This window comes from Somniosus microcephalus, chromosome 30 (assembly GCF_052327205.1).
Source record: "Somniosus microcephalus isolate GS21.2 chromosome 30, FLI_Smic_1.0, whole genome shotgun sequence".
NCBI classification, from domain to species: domain Eukaryota; kingdom Metazoa; phylum Chordata; class Chondrichthyes; order Squaliformes; family Somniosidae; genus Somniosus; species Somniosus microcephalus.
Window position 1 is genome coordinate 32,987,021 of NC_141016.1, and position 23,386 is coordinate 33,010,406.

A 23,386-nucleotide genomic window follows, 5' to 3' on the forward strand; every position below is an offset into this window, starting at 1 on the left:
ACGTAAGCTCAAGGCACAGTACCTCATCTTTCGATTAGGCACTTTACAGCGTTCTGGACTCAACATAGAATTCAACAATTTCAGATCATAACCTTGGCCCCTATCAAGGTTATGCTACTGCTGAGAGTTTGGTAAGTGAGAGAGTTCGGGCAAGTGGGTAGTGAGGGGCTGTATTTGTCTTTCCTTTTAAAACCTTCATAAGTTGGTAAGTTATTTTAATTAGAGGTTTGATCTTCACCTAGAATAGGGGCAGAGGGTCTTTAAATAAAATTATTAAATGTAATTAATTGCATAGAATGGGAGAGCAGGTGATGTGTTACTGCTGCGAAATGTGGGAGCTGGTGGACACCATTGTTGCTCACGGTGATAACATTTGCGGTAAGTGTTTGATGCTAGAGGAACACTGGCACCGTGTTGATGAGCTTCAGACCGAGCTTCAGACACTGCGACACATCAGGGAGGGGGAGAGTTACCTGGACTCTATGTTTCAGGAGGTAGTCACACCTTTGAGATTAATTAATTCAGATGTAGTCCGTAGTCAGGGACAGGATGGTGTGACTAGGATTGAGGCAGGTACGGGGATCCAGGGGGTAGCTTTGGAGGAGCCGAATCCCTTGCACTTGTCCAATAGTTTGAGGCTCTTACTCCGTGTGGATGGGAATGGGGACTGCAGGGAGAATGAGCAACCTGGCCACAGCACCGTGGAAAGGGGGGCCATTCAAGTCGGGGGAGTTAAAAGAAATGCTGTGGTGGTAGGGGATAGTATCATTAGGGGGATAGATAGGATTCTTTGCAGCCAAGAGTGAGAGTCCCGAAGGCTGGGTTGCCTGCCCAGTGCCAGGGCTAAGGATATCTCATCTGGGCTGGAGAAAAACTTGGAGTGGGAGAGGGAGGATCCAGTTGTCGTGGTCCATGTTGGTACCAACGACATAGATAAGACAAGGAAAGAGGTTCTGCTGAGGGATTTTGAGCAGCTAGGGGCCAAATTTAAAAGCAGAACCACAAGGGTAATAATCTCTGGATTACTACCTGAGCCACGAGCATATTTGGCTAGGCTAAATAATATTAGAGAGTTAAATGCATGGCTCAAAGACTGGTGTGGGAGAAATGGGTTTTGCTTCTTGGGACACTGGCATCAGTACTGGGACGGGAGAGAGCTGTTCCGTTGGGACGGACTTCACTTGGCCAGTGCTGGGACTAGAATCCTGGCGAATTGAATAACTAGGGCTGTAGAGAGGACTTTAAACTAATTAGTGGGGGGGGAGGTATTAAGAGAGCAAAAAATAAAAATGACAGCGGAGAAGGCAATAGAGCAAGGTAGCAGGGGAATTATAACCAGAGCAGGTCAGGAAGGGACTGAATGTATAAAGGTAAAGATAAAGTAGTTCAAGGGGTAAAAGCAGGAATAAATTGTCACAACACATATTTGAAATTTTTTTATCTGAATCCACGCAGCATTCATAACAAAATAGACGAGTTGATGGTTCAAGAGGCATGATCAAGAGGGGCAAAATAGCTTACGAAAACAAGCTGGCGGAAAATATAAAAACTAACTCCAAAAGCTTTTATAAATATATCAAAAGGAAAAGACTGGTGAAAACCAAAGTTGGTCCATTGCAGTCAGATACGGGGGAATATATAATGGGAAATAAGGAAATGGCAGATCAACTAAATGCATACTTTGGGTCAGTCTTTACGAAGGAAGACACAAAAAACCTCCCTGGGATATCGGGAAAAATAGGGACATTGGCAAAGGAGGAACTGACGCAAATCAATATCTCTAAGGATATGGTGTTAAGGAAGCTAAAGGGATTGAAGGTGGACAAATCCCCAGGGCCTGATAACATGCATCCTAGGGTACTGAAGGAGGTGGCCCTAGAGATAGCGGATGCACTAAGGATGATTTTTCAGAATTCATTAGACTCGGGAACAGTGCCGATGGATTGGAGGGTAGCTAACGTTACCCCACTATTCAAAAAGGGGGGTAGGGAAAAAGCAGGTAATTACAGACCTGTAAGCCTTACATCAGTTGTGGGCAAAATGCTGGAGTCCATCATTAAGGATGAAATAGCGGAGCACTTAGCAAATGGGGACAGGATAGGACAGAGTCAACATGGATTTACAAAGGGTAAATCGTGCTTGACTAATCTATTGGAATTTTTTGAGGGAGTAACTGGTAGAATAGATGGGGGAGAGCCAGTAGATGTGGTGTACCTGGACTTCCAAAAGGCCTTCGATAAGGTCCCACATAAAAGATTAGCATGGAAAATTGAGGCTCATGGGATAAAGGGGAAAGTTTTGGCGTGGATAGGGAACTGGCTGTCAGATAGAAAACAGAGAGTTGGAATAAACGGCTCATTTTCTGAATGGCAGGCAGTAACAAGTGAGGTACCACAGGGATCTGTCCTGGGCCCCCAGCTGTTCACAATTTACATTAATGACCTGGATCAGGGAGTCGGATGCAGCATTTCCAAATTTGCAGACGACACTAAACTAGGAGGGGGGGTGGGCTCAGAGGAAGAGACCAGGAAGCTCCAGAGCGATTTGGACAGACTGGGCGATTGGGCGGATAAATGGCAGATGCACTATAATGTGGACAAGTGCGAAGTTATCCACCTTGGGTGCAGGAACGGGAGGGCAAATTATTATTTAAATGGCAATAGATTGGGAGAGGGGGAAGTACAGAGAGACCTGGGTGTTCTTGTACACCAGTCACTGAAGGCGAGCATGCAGGTGCAACAGGCGGTCAAGAAGGCAAACGGTATGCTGGCCTTCATAGCAAAAGGGTTAGAATACAGGAACAGGGATACCTTGCTGCAGCTGTACAGGGCACTGGTGAGACCACACCTCGAGTACTGTGTACAGTTTTGGTCGCCTCATCTGAGGAAGGATGTTCTTGCCATGGAGGGGGTGCAGCGGCGATTCACCAGGCTGATACCAGGAATGGCGGGAATGACCTATGAGGAGAGACTATGTAGTTTAGGGATGTACACACTGGAGTTTAGAAGATTGAGAGGGGACCTCATAGAAGTGTATAAAATTCTGACAGGTCTAGACAGACTGGATGCAGAAGGAATGTTTCCCTTGGCGGGTGAGAACAGAACTAGAGGACATAATTTAAGGATAAGGGCTAAACCATTTAGGACAGAGATGAGGGGGAATTTCTTCACTCAGAGAGTGGTGAACCTGTGGAACTCATTGCCACAGAGGGCAGTGTACGCCAGCTCATTAAATATATTTAAGAGGGAATTAGATATATTTCTACGGGCAAAAGGGGTTAAGGGTTACGGAGAGAAGGCGGGGACGGGATACTGAATTAAAGGATCAGCCATGATCTCATCGAATGGCGGAGCAGGCACGAAGGGCCGAATGGCCTACTCCTGCTCCTATCTTCTATGTATCGATGTATCTATGTAAATAACTACACATGGTTATGACCTGGTGGCCATTACAGAAACATGGCTGCAAGGTGACCATGACTGGGAACTAAACATACAGGGGTATTTGACAATTAGGAAGGACAGACAGGAAGGAAAAGGAGGTGGGGTTGCTATGTTAATCAAGGATGGAATTACTGCAAAAGTCAGAAATGATATTGGGTCAAAGGATCAGGATAGTGAAACAGTTTGGGTGGAGATAAGGAATAATAAGGGGAAAAAGTCACTAGTGGGTGTAGTCTATAGGCTTCCTAACAGTTGCAACTCTGTTGGTCGGAGTATAAATCAGGAAATAGTTGGGGCTTGTAATAAGGGAACAGCTATAATCATGGGGGATTTTAACATTCATATTGACTGGACAAATCAAATTGGGCATGGCAGCCTTGAGGAAGAGTTCATAGAATGCATTAGGGACGGGTTCCTTGAGCAGTATGTAAGTGAACCAACCAGGGCGCAAGCAATCTTAGATCTGGTCCTGTGTAATGACACAGGATTAATAAAAAATGTCCTAGTAAAGGATCCCCTTGGAATGGGTGACCATAACATCGTTGAGTTCCAAATTAAGTTGGAGGGTGAGAGAGTTGGATCTCAAACCAGCGTAATGAGCTTAAATAAAGGAGACTATGAAGGTATGAGAGTAGAATGGACTAAAGTGGATTGGGAAAATAGATTATAGTGTAGGATGGTACAAGAGCAGTGGTCTACACTCAAGGAGATATTTCACAACTTTCAAGAAAAATATATTCCACTGAGGAAAAAGGGGAGTAAAAGAAAAGATAGCCATCCGTGGCTTCGTAAAGTAATAAAGGATAGTATCCAACTGAAAACAAGGGCATATAAAGTAACCAAATCTAGTGGGAGGATAGAAGATTGGGAAGCATTTAAAAGCCAGCAAAGAATAACAAAAAGATTAAATAAGAAAGGGAAGATAGATTATGAAAGTAAACTAGCAAAAAATATAAAAGCGGGTAGCAAAGGTTTCTACAGTTATATAAAAAGAAAAATGGTGGCTAAAGTGAACGTTGGTCCCTTAGAGGATGAGACAGGGAAATTAGTGGTGGGGAACATGGAGATGGCAAAAACGCTGAACCAATATTTTTTATCAGTCTTTACAGTAGAGGACACTAAAAATATCCCAACACTGGACAAACAGGGGACTATGGGGGGGAGGAGCTAAACACGATTAAAATCACTAAGGAGGTGGTACTCGGTAAAATAATGAGACTGAAGGCGGATAAATCCCCCGGACCTGATGGCTTTTATCCTAAGGTCTTGAGAGAAGTAGCGGTAGGGATTGTGGATGCATTTGGCGATTATTTTCCAAAACTCACTGGACTGAGGAAAGTTCCCGGCTGATTTGAAAACTGCTAATGTAATGCCCTTATTTAAGAAGGGAAGTAGACAAAAGGCTGGAAACTATAGACCAGTTAGCCTAACATCTGTGGTTGGTAAAATGTTGGAGTCCATTATTAAGGAAACAGTAACAGGGCATTTAGTAGGACAGAGTCAGCATGGTTTTGTGAAGGGGAAGTCATGTTTGATAAATTTGCTCGAATGTTTTGAGGAAGTAACATACAGGGTGGATAAGGGGGAACCAGTGGATGTGGTGTATTTGGACTTCCAAAAGGCATTTGACAAGGTGCCACACAAAAGATTACTGATCAAGATAAAAAATCACGGGATTGGAGGTAATATACTGACATGGGTGGAAGATTGGCTATCTAACAGAAAACAAAGAGTTGGGATCAATGGTTCGCTCTTGGGCTGGCAATCAGTAACTAGTGGTGTTCCGCAGGGGTCAGTGCAGGGACCTCAACTCTTTACAATCGATATTTGCGATTTTGAGGAAGGGACCGCGTGCAATATATTCAAGTTCGCCGACGATACAAAGATGGCAGGGAAAGCAGTGAGTGAGGAGGGCATAAAGAACCTGCAAAAGGACATAGAGAGGTGAAATGAGTGGGCAGAGACTTGGCAGATGGAATATAATACTGGAAAGTGTGAGGTTGTGCACTTTGGGAGAAAAAATCTAAATGGAGAAAAACTGCAAAGTGCTACAGTACAAAGGGATCTGGGGGTCCTGGTACATGAAACACAAAAAGTTAGTATGCAGGTGCAGCAGGTGATCAGGAAGGCCAATGGAATCTTGGCTTTTATTGCAAGGGGGATGGAGTATATAAACAGGGAAGTCTTGCTGCAGTTATACAGGGTATTTGTGAGGCCACACCTGGAATACTGCGTGCAGTTTTGGTTTCCATATTTAAGAAAAGATAAACTTGCTCTCGAGGCAGTTCAGAGAAGGCTCACTTGGTATTCCTGAGATGAGGGGGTTGACATATGAGGAAAGGTTAAGTAGATTGGGCCTCTACTCATTGGAGTTCAGAAGAATGAGAGGCGTCTTATCGGAACATATAAGATTGTGAGCGGACTTGATCAGATGGATTCGGTGAGGATGTTTCCGCTGATGTGTCAGACTAGAACTAGGGGGCATAATCTTAGAATAAGGGGCTGCCCTTTCAAAACTGAGATGAGGAGAAACTTCTTCACTCAGAGGGTGGTGAATCTATGGAACTTGCTACCCCAGAGAGCTGTGGAAGCTGCAACATTAAATAAATTTAAAACGGAGATAGACATTTTCCTAGCAGATGAGGGAAATAGTGGTTACGGGGAAATGGCAGGGAAGTGGACGTGAGTCTAAATTCAGATCACCCATGATCCTATTAATTGCAGGCCCGAGGGGCCGTATGGCCTACTCCTGCTCCTACTTCTTATGCTATGTTTATCACATATCTATATATATATTTTCTTCTTTTTTTTATCCACACATTTTGATTTTTCTTCCCTCCCTTCAGCTGTCCTTCATTCTACCAGCGCAATTCACAGCCCATCTAGAGGCATCCTTTGTTCCTCAACCTGTCCCATTTCCACCTCCCCTTGTCTTGAATAGCTCTTAATGTCTCTCAATGTCTCTCAATCTCTCCTGCTTTCTATCCTATCACTGACCTTCCCTTTTGTTCTTTCATCCCCTCCCCCTTTTCCCAGCCCCCAAACTTGCTTTCCATTTCCTGCTTTTTTCCAGTTCTGACGAAAGGTCATCGACCTGAAACGTTAACTCTGTTTCTCTCTCCACCGATGCTGCCTGGTCTGCTGAGTTTTTCCAGTGTTTCCTGTTGTTATTTCGGATTTCCAGCATCCGCAGTATTTTGCTTTCAGGTTAGAAGTTGGTTGGTCCAATCGGCCTCACTGCCCCAGGCTTAGCAATGTACAAAACAACAACAACAGAGGCAGGATTCCTGCCTGACCAGTGCAATTTGCCAAATACGATTTTCCCTTAACAAATGCAAGCTGACTTTCATCTATTAGCCCATACTTTACCAAATCCAATTAATATTCTCCTGGATTATTGTCTTTAAAGTTTTCCTCACCACCGATGTTAGGCTGACTGGTCTGTAATTGCAGGCTTTATCCCTCTCCACTTTTTTGAACAGGGTTATAACATTTATTATACTCCAGTCCTCTGGCACCTTCCCCATTTCTCAGGAAGGTTGGAAGCCAGTTACCAGATCTTCCCAATTTCCACGTTTACTTCACTCAGGAACCTAGATCCCATCTGGCCCACATTCCAATCCTCCCCTTGTTTGAGCCAGGCTTCCGTTATTGCCACTATATCATAATCCCATGTGGTAATTTTTGCCTGCAGCTCACCAACCTTATTGACTGCGTTCTGTGTTTTTACACACATCTACTCTGAATCCCAACTTGTCTGCCTCTCATTTCCCCTTCTCTGATCCATCCTATTTCAGAGCTATTCTTTATTCTAAAGCTGTTTGCCACTCCCAGTCCTCTGTGTACCTCTGTGTCTCTCCTATCCATTGCTTCATCTCGGTGCCCCTCTTCCACCAAATTAGTTGACATCCTAGCACTCGTTAACCTCCGCAAAAAGTCATTGGTCCCAGCCCGATTGAAGTGCTACCCGTCCATTTTGTACAGGTGGCTCCTGCCCCAGAACTGGTCCCAATCCCCGAGGAATGTGACACCGTTTCTCCTGCACAGTTTCTCCAGCCACCATCATTCTGCCTTTTCTTACTGTCCCCACCCTCACTGGCATGTGACACTGGGAGTAATCCAAAGATTTCCACCTTTGAGGTCCTGCTCTATACCTTCCTCCCTAGCTCCTGAGACTCGGACTGCAGGACCTCAACCCTTTCCTTCCCTCATTCCAACATGGAGCACGACTTCTGGCTGCTCCCCTTCCCCCCGTGGAATTTCCTGCTCTCGTTCTGTGACATAATTTACCCTGGCACCAGAGAGGCCACAGACCATGCGAGACTCACGTTGGCCGTTGCAGAAACGCCTGTCTGTCCCCTGACTATTAAATCACCCACAGCCACTGCATTCCTACACTTCGCTGTGCCCCCCATGCAGTCATTTGTTCCCCGATGCTGTCGATGTGATCTGGACTGTACACCTTCCAGGTGTCATCACCCTCACCGGTATTCAGCACTGAAAACCGGTTTAGTTGCTCAGTCGAAGTCCCTGACCTTGTGTTACTAAATATAAATCCAGAAAATGCTGGAAATACTCAGCAGGCCAGGCAGCATCTGTGGAGAGAGAAACAGAGTTAAAGTCTCAGGTCGATGACCTGCCATCAGAACTGGACAAAGTGAGACAGATTTAAGCAGGTACAGAGGCAGGGAAAGGGGAGGGGAGGAAAGAACAAAAGGGAAGGTCTGTGATAGGATGGAAGGCAGGAGAGATTAAATGATAAAAGGGATGATGGTGCAAGGCAACAAAAGGTGGGTCTAGAGGAGCAATAAATGGCAACAGCAGAACCATTACCAGCACCTGCTGTCTGAATAAATGGGAGTAGTGATTATGATCTGAAATTGTTGCTCTCAATGTTGAGTTCAGAAGGGTGTAACATGCCTAATCAAAAGAGGAGGTGCTGTTCCTTGAACTTCTGTTGAGCTTCATTGGAACAGTGCAGGAGGCCGAGGACAGACAGGTCAGAGTGGGATGGAGAATTAAAATGGCAAGCAACCAGAAGCTGAGGGTCATGCTTGCGGACTGAATGGTGGTGTTCAGCAAACTGATCAGTCAATCTGTGTTTTGTCTCCCCAATGTAGAGGAGATCGCCCTGTGAGCAGTGAATACCGTATACTAAATTGAAAGAAGTAGAAGTAAATCTCTGTTTCACATGGAAGGAGTGTTTGGGGTCCTGGATGTTGGGAAGGGAGGAGGCGAAAGGGCAGATGATAAATCTTAGTTTTCTTTTGTATTAATATTGTTCCATATGCTGTGTCTCTATAAGTATTTATAAGTAGCATATTTGTATTCCAGCGCAATATGTAACCTCATGGCCCGGCATATCCCTCACTCTACCATTACCAACAAGTCAGGGGACCAACCTGGTTCAATAACGTGTGTAGAAGAGTATGTGGGGAGTAGCAGCAGGCACACCTTAAAATGCGGTGCCGACCTGGGGAAGCTGCAAAACAGGTCTACATGCATGCTAAAAAATGGAAGCAGCATGCTATAGAGAGGGCTAAGCGATCTCACAATCAATGGATCAGATCAAATCTCTGCAGTCCTGCCACATCGAGTCATGAATGGTGGTGGACCATCAAGCAACTAAGGGGAGCAGGAGGCTCCATCAATATCCCCATCCTCAATAATGGTGGAGCCCAGCACGTGAGTGCAAATGACAATTCTGATGCGTTTGCAACCATCATCAGCCAGAAGTGCCGGGTGGATGATTTATTTCGGTCTACTCCTGAGGTACCCAACCATCACAGAAGCCAGTTTTCAGCCAATTCGATTCACTCCATGTGATATCAAGAAGCGGCTGAGTGCACTGGATACAGCAAAGCATGTGGGATCTGACAACATCTCAGCTGTCGTGCTAAACACTTAAGCTACAGAACTAGCCGCACCTCTAGCCAAGCTGTTCCAGTACAGCTACAATATAGGCATCTATCCGACAATGTGAAAAACTGCCCAGGTATGTCCTATGAACAAAAAACAGGACAAATCCAAACCAGCCAATTACTGCCCCATCAGTCTATTCTCAATCATCAGCAAAGTGATGGAAATTGTCATCGACAGTGCGACCAAGCAGCACTTACTCACCAATAACCTGCTCACTGATGCCCAAGTTGGGTTTTTGCAAGGACCACTCGGCTCCAGACCTCACTATAGCCTTGCTCCAAACATGGAGAAAAGAGCTGAATTCCGGAGGTGAGGTGAGAGTGTCTGCCCTTGACATCAAGTTAGCAGTTGACTGAGTGTGGCATCAAGAGCCCTTGTAAAATTGAAGTCAATGGGAATCTGGGGGGAAACTCTCCACGAGCTGGAGTCACACCTAGCGCAAAGGAAAATGGTTCTGGTGGTTGTAGGTCAATCATCACAGCCCCAGCACATCGCTGCAGGAGTTCCTTAGGGCAGTGTCCTAGGCCCAAACATTATCAGTTGCTTCATCAGTGACCTTCCCTCCAGCATAAGGTCAGAAGTGGGAATGTTCGCTGATGACTGCAGTGTTCAGTGCCATTCACAACTCCTCAAATAATGAAGCAGTCCATGCCCGCATGCAGCAAGACCTGGATGACATTCCGGCTCGGGCTGATAAGTGGCAGGTAACATTCGTGCCACACAAGTGCCAGGCAATGACTTTCTCCAACAAGCAAGCATCAAAACACCACCCATTGACATTCAACGGCATTACCATCGCCGAATCCCCCACCATCAATATTGTGGGGGGGTCAACATTGAGCAGAAAATTAACTGGACCAGCCACATTAATACCGTGGTAAAAAGAGCAGGTCAGAAGCTGGGTATTCTGTGGTGCGTGTCTCACCTCCTGACTCCCCAGAGCATTTCCACCATCTACAAGACACAAGTCAGGAGTTTGATGGAATACACTCCACTTGCCTGGATGTGTTTAGCTCCAACAACTCTCAAGAAGCTTGAAACCAACCAAGACAAAGCAGCCTGCTTGATTGCCAGCCCATCCACCACCTTAAACATTCACGCCCTCCACCGTACCGTGGCTGCAGTGTGCACCATCTCCAAGATGCACTGAAGCAACTCACCAAGGCTTCTTCGGCAGCACCTCCCAAACCCGCGACCTCTTCCACCTAGAAGGACAAGGGCATCAGGCACAAGGGAACAGCACCACCTCCAAGTTCCCCACCAAGTCATATACCATCCTGACTTGGAAGTATATCGCCATTCATTCATCGTTGCTGGGTGAAAATCCTGGAGCTCCCTCCCTAACAGCACCACAGCATACCTTCACCACACGGACTGCAGCGGTTCAAGAAGGCTGTTCACCACCACCTTATCAAGGGATACTAGGGATGGGCAATAAATGCTGGCCTTGGTAGCGATGCCCACATCCCATGAATCATTTTAAAAAACAGACTCGAGGGGCTGAATTGCCTCCTCCTGTCACTATTAACAGTCTCAATGGTCTGACTGGCCTCCTCCTGTTCCTAAGTAACAGCTTTGAGGGGCTGATTGGGCCTCCTCCTAATCCTATGTAACAGGCTCAAGGGTCTGAATTGCCTCCTCTTGCTCCTATGTAACAGGCTCGAGGATCTGAATGGGCCACCTACTTTTCCTATGCAGCAGTCTCGAGGAATTGAAGACGTTTTCCAGTTCCTATTGACAGTCTCCAGGGTCTGAATGGCCTCCTCTTGTTCCTATGGTAACAGGCTCAAGCGGGTGAATGGGCCTCATCCTTTTCCTGTGAGGCAACTGAAGTTCAACCAAAAGCTTGAAATATGGAAGGAACTCAAAGTCTGCAGTTTTACAGCATTGCCTCCAGCCAGTGAGACTCCTTGTCTCTTGTCGAATCTCTGAACATCTGCCTCCCAGTGCACCTTGAAATCACTTAAAGGCAAATGGCCAGATTGGGAGAAAAGTGCCTGGTAGAGACTAAAGCTCTTCCAATTCTGCTTCAGAAATATTCCTTACCCTCACCCAATCTTGAAAGACAAGGGCAGCAGGTGCGTGGGAGCAACATCACCTCCAAGTTGCCCTCCGTGTCACAAACACCATCCTGAGTTGGTGATATATCGACCGTTCCTTCATCGTCGCTGGGTCAAAGTCCCGGAACTCTCGGCCTAACAGCATTGTGGGAGCAGCTTCACTACATGGACTGCAGCAGTTCAAGAAGAAGGCCCACCACCATCATCTCCAGGGCAATTAGCGATGGGCAATAAATGTCGGCCTTGCCAGTGATGCCCACATCCCAAGAATAACTTAAAAAAAGAGGGAACCCAAGGTAGATTACTATTGAATCTGCTTCCAACACCCTTTCAGGCAGTACATTCCAGATCACAACAACTCCCCACAGGAAAATAATTCTTCTCCTGGTTCCACTGCCAATGACCTTAAACCCATGTCCTCTGGTTACCGACTGACCCTATGCCAGTGGAAACAATTTCTCCTTATTTACTCGATCATTTTGAACACCTCTATTAAATCTCCCTTTAAACTTCTGTGCTCTAAGAAGAACAATCCCAGTTTCTCTAAGTCTCTCCATATAACTCTTCGCTGGAACCATTCTGGTAAATAATCTCTGCACCTCTCTTAGTCCTTGGCATCCTTCCTAAAGTGTGTGGTGCCCAGAATTGGACACAATATTCCAGCTGGGGCCTAACCAGTGATATACAAAGGGTTTAGCAGGACCTCTTTGCTTTTGTGCTCTGTGCCTATATTTATAAAGCCCATTAACCTCCGTATGATTATTTCATCTTCTGGTCAATCTTGACCCTAGGGTGTCTCAAAAAGGGAAGGACTGCTCCTGATGAAGTTACCGAGGGCAATGTTTTGGAAACATGTTTTGCATTCCCCTCGTTGACATCCCACAGCCTGTTCCAGCAAAGTGACCGAACAACAGAGATAAAATAAACTGCGACTTAAGGGCAACCAGTAGCTGGATGGGTCTGTGAAAGTATGATCCTTGAAGCCCTGGAAATCCACATAGCAGTAATACACAGAACTGTCATCCGGACTGAGATTGTTGAAACTCAAACAACAATTCATCTGCTCCAGATCTCCACCCAAGACTGAAACAAAAAAATGAAAGCAGATTCAATAGTCACTTTCAAAAATCACGATGGGCCGAATGCACTCCTTCTGTGCTGTATGATTCTATGATTCTATATCTGCTCACTCTATGATTGAAGGACAAATCTGTTCCCTTTCATTAAGTGGTTGCTCTCTCAATCCAAGGGCTAGAATGAATCCAATTTCCTGAATAGCTCAGAAAGTAAATTGTAACTGATAGCAAGCGGAGAAAGATTGAAATGTTTCATGTAGTGCTTCTCACAATCTTCCTTGGATTACAGATCCGCCATGATCAAATTGAATGACAGAACAGGCTCGAGGGGCTGAATGGCCTCCTCCTGTTCCCATGATTGACCAGGGAATAGAAAATGAAATCTGGAATGTTCATTTAAATTGAATTGTTAGAGAAAGACAAGGGGACATGGGTTCAAACTGGTAGAAGATAAATTTAGGGCTGAAGCCAGCAAACTCTTTACACAATGAGTGATCGACACTTGGAATGAACTCAAGGATAGAGTAGGGGAAACATTTCTGGCATCATTTACTGAAAGACTGGTGGCTGCAATGGCGGGAGTGTCGGATCTCTCTCGATGGCTGAATCTCTGATCCGTAACTATCCTGTGATCCTGTGTTTGCAGCTCAGAGCTGAGAACTAAACAGATCATAGTTATACTAACATTGGGTCAATTGCTCAGCGAATTACCTGAGACCCCCATCACATACACTCACTCTCACTCTCACACACACAAATCCTCACACACATTCACTCTCAGTCTCACACACACACAAACACTCACACACAGACACACTCTTTCACCCAAATACACACTCACACAGACGCACTTGTACACACTCATATGAACTGTAATGTTTTCATGAAAGTTTGATAAGTTGTGAGACTGTCGATAATGAAGGTGCTAATGATGTACAAGCTGTACGGAGCTCTGCAATTCACACCATGATCTGATCTGTGAGAGTTCTTATGGGCCAAGCAGCTTCTGCAGTTTAATCTTACTGCTAACTCTTACACCCCTTCTGCCCCGAGCTTGGACAATGTTGCTGTCAATGTATATTACATAATACATCGGGACTGTGAGGTAATCCTGGGAATTTATCAGATCTGTTGCTTGTACAGACTCAAATGGTTATTCTCTGCTTGCTTTTTCCCTTCTGTCTCCTATTTGACCCTAAGCTGAGCTTCCGACCCCCATATCCTCTCAATCATCAAGACCGCCTACTTCCACCTCCGTAACATCGCCCGTCTCCGCCCCTGCCTCAGCTCATCTGCTACTGAAACCCTCATCCGAGCCTTTGTTACCTCCAGACACGACGATTCTAACGCTCTCCTGGCCGGCCTCCCATCTCCCCCTCTGTAAAGCTCAGCTCATCCAAAACTCTGCTGCCCCATATCGTACCTCGCACCAAGTCCGGTTCGCCCAGCACCCCTGTGCTCGCTGACCTACATTGGGTCCCAGTCTGGCAATGGCTAGATTTTAAAATTCTCATCCTTGTCTTCAAATCCATCAATTGCCTCGCTCCCCTCCCTCTCTGTAACCTCCTCCAGCCCTACAACCCTCCGAGAGCTCTGCCGTCCTACAATTCTGGCCTCTTGTGCATCCCCGATTTTCATCGCCCCACAATTGGCGGCCGTACCTTCAGCTGCCTCGGCCCCAAGCTCTGGAATTTCCTCCCTAAACCTCTCCGCCTCTCTCTCCTCCTTGAAGACACACCTGTAAACCTACCTCTGACCAAGCTTTTGGTCACCTGTCACAATATCTCCTTATGTTAAAGTTTTGTCTGACCGACGCTCCTGTGAAGCACCTTGGGCCGTGTTTCTACATTAAAGGCGCTGTGTAAATGTAAGTTGCTGTTAGCTGGGGAATAAAATAGACAGGTGAACTATCTGAACAATGAAAATATCACATCTCTACAAACTGGGAGCCTGCAGGATTATTGGAGCTCTACTTGAAAAGGGGCAAAAATAACTGATAAAGGGATGTTTCAAATCCATCAGACCCTTTACAACACTGTGTGTGCGTGCGCGCGCTGTCTGCAATATTACTCATCAGCACTAGGGGGCGCTATTTGTGTAAAAATGCACATCTGTCGAAAAGGTCTCCCCAGTCGATCAGGATCTGCTTGAAGAGAGAACTTGCATTTATATAGCGCCTTTCTCAACCTCAGGAAGTCCCAAAGCGCTTTACAACTAATGAAGCACTTTTGAAAGGTGGTCACTGTAGTAGGAAGTGCGGCAGCAAATTTGCACACAGCAAGATGCCACAAACAGCAATGTGATAATGTCCAGATAATCTGATTGTTTATTGATGTTGGTTGGGGGGTATATTTTGGTCCCAGGATACCGGGGAGAACTCACCCTCCTCTTCTTCCAGGTAGTGGCCGTGGAGTCTTTTACATCCACCTGAGAGGGCAGACGGAGCCTGGGTCTTGGATAGCTCCTGGGTGACAATAGAAGGGGAATAAACACAGGCAATGAGGCCCATCTAAGGCTGCAGGAAGCTTAGATTGCAGGTGAATAGAATGATAGAATCACAGAATAGTACAGCACAGAAGGAGGGAATTCAGCCCAGCGAGTCTGCACCGGCTCTTTCGAAGAGCAATCCAGTTAGTCCCACTTCCCCGCTCTTTCCCCATATCCCTGCAAATTGTTCTCCTTCAAGTATTTATCCAATTCTCTTTCGAAGGCTATGATTTAATCTGTTTCCACCGCCTCATCAGGAAGTTCATTCCAAATCCTAACCACTCGTTGTGTAAAGAAGTTTTTCCTCTTGTCGCCTCTGGTTCTTTTGCCAATCACCTTAAATCTGTGCCCTCTGGTTATCGGCCTTTCAGCCAGTTTCTCTTTATTTACTCTATGTAAACCCTTCATGATTTTAAACAACTCTATCAATTCTCCTCTTAGCCTTGTCTGCTCTAAGGAATAGTTAGAAGTTACTTTTTTTAATCCAGCAGGATGAGCCACTGACGTGTGGGGCTGCTCAGTGTGTTCGTTACTTTCTGTTACTACATGAAAACAAATCATACTCATTGAAATAAGTGAATCCGATTCACAAAGATAACACCAGGGCTGAGAGGTTACAGCGATCAGGAAAGACTGAACAGGCTGGGGCTCTTCTCTCTAGCAAAGAGAAGGCTGTGGGGTGACCTGATAGAGGTCTTTAAAATCAGCAAGGGGTTTGATAGTGTGGACGTAGAGAAGATGTTTTCACTTGTGGGCGCGTCCAGAACTAGGGGTCAAAAATATAATATAGCCACTAATAAATCCAATAGGAAGTTCAGGAGAAACATATTTATCCATAGAGTGGTGAGAATGTGGAACTCGCGACCACAGGGAGTAGTTGAGGTGAACAGCATACACGTATTTAAGGGGAAGCTAGAGAAATAGATGAGGGAGAAAGGAATAGAAGTATATGCTGATAGGATTAGATTAGTTTAGATAGGCTGAGATGAAGAGGCGTTGGAGGAGGCTCGTGTGGACCTGTTGGGCCGAGTGGGCTGTTTCTGTGCTGTAAATTCTATGAATGTAATAACAACAACAACTTACATTCATATAGCGCCTCTAATGTAGGAAAACGTCCCAAGGTGCTTCACAGGAGCATTGACAAACAAAGTTTGATGCCGAGCCACATGAGGAGATAATAGGACAGGTGACCAAAACCTTGGTCAAAGTGGTGAGTTTTAAGGAGCGTCTTACAGGAGGAGAGCGAGGCAGAGAGGTTTAGGGAGGGAATTCCAGAGCTTAGGACCTCGGCAGCTGAAGGCACGGCCACCAATGGTGAAGCGATGGAAATCAGGGATACACAAGAGGCGAGAATTGAAGGAGAGCAGAGATCTCGGTGGGTTGAAGGGCTGGAGGAGGTTACAGAGATAAGGAAGGGCAAACCATGGAGGGATTGGAAAACAAGGAGGAGAATTGTAAAATCGAGGCGTGGATCAACCAGGAGCCAATGTAAGTCAGCGATCACAGAGGTGATGGGTGAATGGGATTTGGGGCGAGTTATTATACTGGCAGCAGAATTTTGGATGATCTTAAGTATAAGGAGGGTGGAAGATGGGAGGCCGGCCTGGAGAACTTTGGAAGAGTTCAGTCTGGAGATAACAAAGGCATGGATGATGGATTCAGCAGCAGGTGAGCTGAGTTGGTGTGGAGACGGCTGATGTTACAGAGGTGGACGTAGGCGGTCCTGGTGATGGAGCAGATATCTGGTCAGTAGCTCATCGCTCCAGGGACTTGAGCACATAAATCTAGGCTGTGCAGTGCTGAGGGTGTGCTGCACTGTCAGAGCTGCCGCCTTTCTGATGAGGCTCTTTTGCCCACACTCCGATCCCTGGTGGCCCCGTTGGGCCCCGGGTCGCACTGCACAAGACCCCTCCCCAAGAGGGAGGCAGCATCGCTTCCAGTAGCATCCCGCTTCCCTATTGCGGCGCTATCGATGAAATTCGGCCATGGGGGTGCTAAATTTTTTGGGGCGCTAGAAGTAGCGAAGTTAGTGTCCCAAAGGGGGCATGACTTAATTTATCCCCCAATGTCTTTCTTTCTTTTACTGTAAGGCAACAAGTGCCCTGGGCAGAGCCCAGTCTCCGCCCATTAGAATTCCCACCTAATGTGAGTACTTTTAATTTGATTTTAAAAAATCCTGCATTTTGCTCTTGATCCAAAATAAACCGAATGTCCTGTTCTGCAATTCAGAATGCTGCAATGTCAGAGGGGCAGTCCTGAGGGAGCGCTGCATTGTTGGAGTGGCAGATTTTCGAAGCAGATTAGTAAGAGCGTTACTCCCGATCTGGCCACTTGCTCTTCAGTGATCTGGAAGTGCACTGTGAGGCAGATGTTCAGAGGTTCCACCAGAGACAATGGGCCTCACCGCTTGGAGGCAATGGTGTAAAATGGAGGTGAGGGATTTTACAATGTGTGAAATGAGCACAGTGTTCTCATTACAAGGACTGTTGTTGTTTCACCTGTTGTTGAGATCTGTGGGAATAATTTTGACTATTGCTGCATTAAACATCCTGAAACTTGAGTTCCTCACATATTTCTGGCTTTTGGCTGCACTTCAGTTGCCTCATCGGAACAGGAGGAAGCCATTTAGCCCCTCGAACCTGTTCCAGCCGTGCCTCAGTGGGCAGCACCCTCGCCTCTGAGTCAGAAGGTTGCGGGTTCAAATCCCACTCCAGGGACTTGAGCACAAAAATCTAGGCTGATACTCCAGTGCAGTGCTGAGGGAGTGCTGCACTGTCGGAGGTGCCGTCTTTTGGATGAGACATTAAACCAATGCCTCGTCTGCTCTCTCAGCTGGAGGTAAAAGTTCCTCTGTCACTAGTTGAAGAAGAACAGTGGAGATATCCCTGGTGTCTGAGACAATATTTATCCCACAATCAAAATCACTAAAACAGATTATCTGGTCATTATCACATTGCTGTTATTGAGAGCTTGATGTGCACATACTGGCTGCCATTTTTCCTACATAACAACAGTGATTAAAGATCAAAAAGCACTTCATTGGCTGTAAAGCGCTTTGGGACATCTGGTGATCGTGAAAGGTAATATATTTCTTTAAAAAGGAACAGGAGGATGTCCAATCAGTCCCTCGAGCCTGTTACACATGAATAGGAGGAGGCCCATTCAGCCCCTCGAGCCTGTTACACAGGAACTTGAGGAGGCCCATTCAGCTCCTCAAGCCTGTTATAGAGGAACAGGAGGAGGCCCATTCAGCCCCTCGAGCCTGTTACACAGGAACAGGAGGAGGCCCAATCAGACCTTCGAGCCTGTTACACAGGAACAGGAGGAGGCCCATCCAGCCCTTCGAGCCTGTTATATAGGAATAGGAGGCGGCCCATTCAGCCACTCAAGCCTGTTACACAGGAAGAGTAGGAGGCCCATCCAGCCCCTCGAGCCTGTTATATAGGAACATGAGGAGGCCCATTCAGCCCCTCAAGCCTGTTACACAGGAGCATAAGGAGGCCCATTCAGCCCCTCGTGCCTGTTACACAGGATCAGGAGGAGGCCCATTCAGCCCCTCGAGCCTGTTACACAGGAACAGGAGCAGGCCTAATCAGCCCCTTGAGCCTGTTACACTGGAAAAGGAGGAGACCCATTCAGCCCCTCGAGCCTGTTGCACAGGAACAGGAGGAGGCCCATTCAGCCCTCTCAAGCCTGTTATATAGGACCAGGAGGAGGCCATTAAATCTCTCGAGCCTGTTATACAGGAATAGGAGGAGGCCCATTCAGCCCCTCGAGCCTGTTACGTAGGACCAGGAGGAGGCCATTAAACCTCTTCTGTCAGTTGTATAGGAACAAGAGTAGGCAATTCAGCCCTTCGAGGATGTTACATAGGAACAGGAGGTGGTAACTCAGCCTTCGAGAATGTTACATAGGAGCAGGAGGTGACCATCTAGTCCATTGAGCCTTTGACCCAGGCCATTCAGCCCTTTGGGCTTGTTGCATCTTAACAGGAGGAGTCTCATCCAGCCCCTTAAGGCAGTTGCATAGGAACAGGAGGAGGCAATTCAGCACTTAGAGCCTGTTGCATACGACACATGATTAGACCAATCAGCCCTTTGGGCCTGTTGCACAGGAACAGAAAGTGTCCCATTCAGCACTTCGAGCCTGTTAAATAGGAACATGAGGAGGCAATTCATCCCCTCAAGACAGAAAAAACGGAACAGGAGGAGGCCATATAGTTGCCCTTCGCCTGTTACAATGGAACAGGAGGAGGACATACAGCTGGTCTTAGCCTGTTACAATGGAACAGGAGGAGGCCATTCAGCTGCCCTTAGCCTGTTACAATGGAACAGGAGGAGGCCATTAAGCTGAACTTAGCCTGTTACAATGGAACAGGAGGAGGCCATACAGTCCATCGAACCTGTTACATAGGAACAGCAGGTGACACTTAGCCAATCGAGACTGTTGCATAGGAATAGGAAGAGATACTTTCAGCACTTCAAGGCTGGTACATAGGTACAGGAGCCGGCCATTCATCCCCTTGAGTCTGTTAAAAAGGAGCAGGATGTGGCCAGTCAGCCCCTCGGGCCTGTTACACAGGAACAGCAGGAGGCCCATTCAGCCCCTCGAGCCTGTTGCACAGGAACAGGAGGAGGCCCATTCAGCCCCTCGAGCCTGTTACACTGCAACAGGAGGAGGCCCATTAAGCTCCTCAAGCCTGTTGCACAGGAACAGGAGGAGGCCCATTCTGCACTCTGAAGCCTGTTATATAGGACCAGGAGGAGGCCATTAAACCTCGTGCCAGTTGTTTAGGAACAGGAGTAGGCCCAATAAGCATCTCGAGCCTGTAGCATATGAACAGGAGTTGGTTGCTGCAGCCCCTCGAGCCTGTTGTTAGGATCAGGAGTTGGTCCATTCAGTCCCTCGAGACCATAGCACAGAAAAAGGAGAATACCATACAGTCCCCTTGAGCCAGTTATATAGGAATATGATTAGGGCATTTAGCCCCTCGAGACTGTTACTTAGGAACTGGAGGTGACCATTTAGTTCATCGAGCCTGTTACATAGGTGCAGGAGTAGGCCATTCAGCCCCTTGGGCGTGTTTCATAGGATCAGGAGGAGGCCAACCAGCCCCTCAAGCCTGTTACATTGGTAAAGCAGGAGGCCATTCAGTCCCTTGAACTGATGCATAGGAACATGATTAGGCCATTCTGCCCCTCGAGCATGTTGCATAGGAACAGGGGGAGGCCATTAAGCCACTCGATCCTGTTACATAGGGTCCAAAGATGTGCGGGTTTAGGTTGATTGGCTATGATAAATTGACCCTTAGTGTTAGGGGGATTAAATACGTGGGGTTACGGGGATAGGGTGGGATATGTGTTGGTGTAGGGGTTACGGGGCTCGGGTGTGATATGTGTCGGTGCAGGCTCGATGGGCCGAAATGGCCTCTATCTGCACTGTGGGGTTTCTGTGATTTCTGTGATTTCTGTGAAGAGGAGGCCTTTCAGCCCCTTGAACCTGTTGCATAGGAACAGGAGGCCATAGAAACTCTCAAGACTGTTGCATAGGAATAGGAAAAGTCCATTCAGCCCCTCAAGGCTGTTGCATAGGAACAGGAGGAGGACCATTCAGCTCCTCGAGCCTATAAAATAGAAACAGGTGGAGATTGTTTAGTCACTGGATCCGGTTGCTTAAGATCAGGAGTAGGCCCATTCAACCGATCAAGCATGTTGCATAGGAACAAGAGGAGGGCATTCAGCCTCTCAAGCCTGTTACATTGGAAAAGGAGGAGACCATTCAGCCCCTTGAGCCTGTTACATAGGACCAGTAGGAGACCATTCAACCCCTTGAGACTGTTACATAGGACCAGGAGGAGGCCATTAAACCTCTCCTGCCAGTTGTATAGGAACAGGAGGAGGCAATTCAGTCCTTTGAGAATGTTTCATAGGAACTGGAGGAGGTAATTCAGCCCTTCGAGAATGTTACATAGGAACAGGAGGTGGCCATCTATTCCATCGAGCCTCTGACATAGGCCATTCAGCCCTTTGGGCCTGTTGCATCGTAACAGGAGGAGGCCCATCCAGCCCCTTGAAGCAGTTGCATAAGAGCAGGAGGAGGCAAATCAGCACTTCGAGCCTGTTGCATATAACACATGATTAGGCCAATCAGACCTTTGGGCCTGTTGCACAGGAACAGAAGGTGTCCCATTCAGCACTTCGAGCCTGTTAAATAGGAACATGAGGAGGCAATTCATCCCCTCGAGACTGATACAGTGGAACAGGAAGAGGCCATACAGCTGTCCTTAGCCTGTTACAATGGAACAGGAGGAGGTCATGCAGCTGCCCTTAGCCTGTTACAATGGAACAGGAGGAGGCCATACAGCCCATCGAACCTGTTACATAGGAACAGCAGGTGGCCAATTAGCCAATCGAGACTGTTGCATAGGAATAGGAAGAGATCCTTTCAGCACTTCGAGGCTGGTACATAGGTACAGGAGCCGACCATTCATCCGCTCGAGCCTGTTAAAATGGAACAGGATATGGCCAGTCAGCCCCTCGGGCCTGTTACACAGGAACAGGTTGAGGCCCATTCAGCTCCTCGGGCCTGTTACACAGGAACAGGAGGAGGCCCATTCAGCTCCTCGATCCTGTTGCACAGGAACAGGAGGAGTCCCATTCAGCTCCTCGAGCTTGTTATATAGAAACAAGCAGAGGCCCATTCAGCCACTCGAGCCTGTTACACAGGATCAAGATGATGCCCATTCAGTCCCTCGAGCCTGTTACACTGGAACAGGAGGAGGCCCATTCTTTCCCTCGAGCCCATTCCACTGGAACAGGAGGAGGCCCATTCAGTCCCTCGAACCTGTTACTCTGGAACAGGAGGAGGCCCATTAATCTCCTCGATCCTGTTGCACAGGAACAGGAGGAGGCCCGTTCTGCACCCTGAAGTCTGTTATATAGTACCTGGAGGAGGCCATTAAACCTCTCGTGCCAGTTGTATAGGAACAGAAGTAGGCCCAGTAATCATCTCCAGCCTGTAGCATATGAACAGGAGTCGGCTGATGCAGCCCGTCGAGCCTGTTGTTAGGATCAGGAGTTGGTCCATTCAGTCCCTCGAGACCATAGCACAGAAAAAGGAGAATGCCATACAGCCCCCTTGAGCCAGTTACATAGGAACATGATTATGCCATTTAGCCACTCGAGTCTGTTGCATAGGAACTGGAGGTGACCATTTAGTTCATCGAGCCTGTTACATAAGTGCAGGAGTAGGCCATTCAGCCCCTTGGGCGTGTTGCATAGGATCAGGAGGAGGCCAACCAGCCCCTCAAGCCTGTTACATTGGAAAAGCAGGAGGCCATTCAGCCCCTTGAACTGATGCATAGGAACATGATTAGGCCATTCAGCCCCTCGAGCCTGTTGTACAGGAACAGTTGGAGGCCATTAAGCCCCTCGATCCTGTTACATAGGAACAAGAGGAGGCCATTCAGCCCCTTGAAACTGTTGCATTGGAACAGGAGGCCATAGAACCTCTCAAGACTGTTGCATAGGAATAGGAAAAGTCCATTCAGCCCCTCAAGGCTATTGCATAGGAAAAGGAACGGGACCAATCAGCTCCTCGAGATTGTTACAAAGGAACAAGAGGAGGCCATTCAGCCTCTCGAGCCTGTTACAAAGGAACAGGAGGAGGTCATAGAGCCTCTCGAGACTGTTGCATAGGAATAGGAGAAGTCCACTCAGCCCCTCAAGGCTGTTACATAGGAACAGGAGAAGGCCAATCAGCCCCTCAAAACTGTCACGAGGGAACAGGAGGAGGCCATCGTGCCACTGGAGCCTACTGCTTAGGAATAGGAATACTGCTTAGGAATAGGAATATGAAGAGGCCATTCAGACCCTTCAGGCTGTTACATAGGGAAAGGAGGAGGCCATTCAGCCCCTCGAGGCAGTTACGTAGGAACAGGAGGTGGCCAATTAGCCCATGGAGCCTGTAACATAGGAACAGGAGGAGGCTATGCAGCCCCTCGAGTCAGTTGTGTAGGAACAGGAGTAGGCCCAATAAGCATCCTGAGACTGTTGCCTAGGAACAGGAGGAGGACCATGCAGCCCCTTGAGCTGTTGCATAGGAAAAAAATGTCAATGAGCCCCGTGAGCTTGTTAAAAGGAACAGGAATAGGCCCAATAAGCATCTTGAGACTGTTGCATAGGAACATGAGGAGGACCAGCCAGCCCCTCGAGGCTGTTGCATAGGAACAAGACGAGGCCGAGCCAGCCCCTTAAGGCTGTTGCATAGGAAGAGGAGGACGCAATTCTGCCATTCAAGGCTGTTGCATACGAGCATGATTCAGCCATTCAGCCCCTCGAGCCTGCTACATAGGAACAGGAGGAGGTCATTCAGCCCCTCAAGCCCATATGTTGAAACA

General features: G+C 47.3%; 1 pseudogene; it reads left to right on the forward strand.

Annotated features, from left to right (window-relative positions):
* Positions 1–329: 329 nt before the first annotated feature.
* Positions 330–22,435, forward strand: LOC147098109 (uncharacterized; annotated as a pseudogene).
* Positions 22,436–23,386: the final 951 nt, after the last annotated feature.